Source organism: Hydra viridissima, unplaced genomic scaffold, assembly GCF_058129835.1.
Source record: "Hydra viridissima isolate aposymbiotic clone 2 unplaced genomic scaffold, HvirCarnegie_v1 scaffold_8, whole genome shotgun sequence".
NCBI lineage: Eukaryota > Metazoa > Cnidaria > Hydrozoa > Anthoathecata > Hydridae > Hydra > Hydra viridissima.
Genome location: NW_028324307.1, coordinates 7,327,089 through 7,330,289, shown reverse-complemented (window position 1 = coordinate 7,330,289; position 3,201 = coordinate 7,327,089). Strand labels below are relative to the sequence as shown.

General features: G+C 25.3%; 1 long non-coding RNA gene across 1 annotated transcript; it reads left to right on the top strand.

Annotated features, from left to right (window-relative positions):
- The first annotated feature begins 428 nt into the window (after positions 1-428).
- LOC149884809 (uncharacterized) lies at positions 429-2,969 on the top strand. The gene is made up of 2 exons (XR_016455100.1): positions 429-739; positions 2,738-2,969. It is a non-coding gene; the product is annotated as an uncharacterized LOC149884809 (long non-coding RNA).
- The last annotated feature ends 232 nt before the right edge of the window (positions 2,970-3,201 follow it).

Genomic DNA, 3,201 nt, shown 5'->3' with positions numbered 1-3,201 from the left:
ATTATTATTATTATTATTATTATTATTATTATTATTATTATTATTATTATTATTATTATTATTATTATTATTATTATTATTATTATTATTATTATTATTATTATTAATATTATTATTATTATTACTATCATTATCATCATTATTACTATTATTATTACTTTTATTATTTTTACTATTATTATTATTATTATATACTGCTTGTTATTGTTATCTATATTATTACTATTATTATTTATACTTGTATTATTATTTATTATTATTATTATTTGCTATTGATTGTTTAAGATTCAAATTTTAACCTTTAGCACACGATATGAGTAAAACAGTAGAAACGAATGACATTGTTTGCGTTTCAATCATAACAAAAACATGCTAAATCGTGTACATCGTAAATCGTGCTATTCCACACGTTTACATGTTTTACTGACTTTTGTTGGCAGAAAATATTTTAAATTTTTTTATTTTCTTACTCATTTCTATTTAAATTAACATAAGAAGTGAAATCAAAAAAATTGTCAAAATGAAACAATGTAAAAGTTTGTAAACAATGTAAAAGTTTGTAAAGGGCAGCAATTGAGTTCCCGAAGAGGAGACGCACTGTCGCAAAACACAGCAATCCTCACAGAAGTACTTTAGAATATATGTGTTTAGGCGCATTTTGGAGTCATTATTTACTTTACATCAGCGAGCTACTCAGTCATTAAAGGAACAGAGAGCCGAAATATTTTAGGATTTAAAGGTACGGAAATAAATTCTACCGTTGCTAAGAAACAGAGTCGTACGAACAAATACAACATTCTCAGCAAACAAAACATTCTCAGTAAATAAAGTAAAAAAAATAATATATATAATATATAATATAATAAGTAAATAAAGTAAAAAAACACTAATACAACATTCTCAGTAAAAAATTAATTTTACAATTGATTTTGAAAACTGAAAAAATTTCAAATTTATCCAAGTGAACATATATAGCAATCAATTTTTACTAAAAGTGTTGCTTCTGTTCATACGCTTTTCTCGTGGTAGATATTATGTTTATATATATTTATATCTATGTATACTTTATATATTTCTATCTTTGTATTATAATAATATGCAAATCAAAACAAGAGTTAGAGCAAAGAGTATAGTCAATTGTTTTCCATAAAGTGCTTATTTTTCATCTAAAACCAGGACCATCTTTTTGTAGTTCTATATTTAAAAAACATTACTTTAGTGAAAAATTTAAAGCTCTGATCACACTGTGTGAACTAAACGAAAAACTAATGGGAAGAGTTTATATAGAAAATTGTTATCTTTATCTTTTTGGTTGACAAATTCAATTACTAATAGTGAAAAACATCCGAAAATATTTATTCGAGAAACTCATGATAACCAAATGTCACTTCTTGGAAGTATTTGTAAACACTTTTGATATTTTCTTTTTGATTATGTTTCTGCGAAATCTTTCATAATTAGGATTAAAATGATCAAAATCTTTCATAATTTAGGATTAAAATGGTGAAAATCTTTCATAATTTAGGATTAAAATGGTGAAAATCTTTCATAATTTAGGATCAAAAATCTGAAATTCTTTCAGATTTTGAGCCAACATAGACTTTCGAAAAATCTGCAATTTTTTGTTTCATTAAAAAAACCCTTGTACAAAGTTTTGCTCCTTGTTACTGGATGTAAATTCTGACGTGTGATGTATAATGTAATATTACACATTCTAGCAAGAGCGTTCTATAACCTACTATGAAGGTTTTAAACTTTAGTGAAAAGACGATGAAAAGCTCCTCAAGTTTTGTAACTATTTTTAAAACTGGCTCTGAAAAATATAAAACTTAATTTTAATAGAGTTAATATTATTTTTAATAATCTTCTTAACGTGAATGTCGTCATAGAATAGATATATTGTGATCAATGACAATTTTAATAGTTATAAAGCCAAATTTGGTCAGTATTTTAATTTATAGCCATTTGGTTTTTATGGCCGCAACACATGTTGTTACCATAAAAGGTAAATGGTTGTGATGCATTAAAACCTTTGTTATTTTTTTGTTTTATGATGCAAATTATATTATTTGATTAAAAGCTAATTTTTCATAAACAGTACCTATTTCATTTTTTAAATATTTAAATCTGATTTCAAAAAATGACTATTTTCAATTTTTAAAATTTTTATAGTACTTTTGTACCCAGTTACAACCAGGTGCAACATGGCTACTAACCATAAGTATACATTTTAATCATAACCTATATTAGCTAAATAACCTATATTAGCTAAATAACTTATATTAGCTATATTAGCTAGGTATATCAGCTAGGTACATCAGCTAGGCATAAATTATAATTTAGGTATCAAGTGTATATATTTTTTTAAAAAATATATCCTTTATATACAAAGTAAAGCAATTAGTTTGTTAAACAATAATTTCTTATGACCAGTATTTAAAAAAAGTTGTTACAAAAAAGTTTTTTGTATCACAATCTTTTTACCTGTGTACTTATTTTTCGCCTGTTTGAAAACATAGTTCTGTCAAATACCTTAATTTTTTTAGTGTAACAATTTATCTTGAATAAGGGAGACACAAGCTATTTCTTTAGCTCCAATTTGTTATTTTAACAATAAAACGTTTCATCAACAGAACACACACATGCACATACACACACACACACACACCACACACACAAACATATATGCATAAAATGTATTTTTTAACATATATAATAATTTTTTTTTTAATTTTAGAGGAAAACTTTGGTGCATGGCAGCATATTAATCATAAGCTATGTCGAATATTTACAAATACGGACGGAGCGTTCAAACATAGATGGAGAATTTATTCAAGCAACACGCTTATTGGTGTTGTTGTATATCATTTTAGAACATATTGATTTCGTATGTCCAAACAATCTTTACTTAGAGTTGTATTTATTGCCTGGAGTTTATACAAAGATGGCCACAATTTTTATATAATGCAGCTTTATAGTGTTTTTTTCCCCATGTTGTTATTATATTTAAAATATAAAACGCTTCGATAGTTGGTACAAAATGGACGGTATGATGGTAAATCTATTGTAAAAAGTGTAATAGTTCAGTTTGAATCTCAAAAGGTTTATCAAGGGTTCAAAGATTTATAAAAAGGTTTATCAAAAGGTTCAAAAGTTTATTTGTTCCCCTCTACCATTCTATTGTCCCACAATTCTATTGTC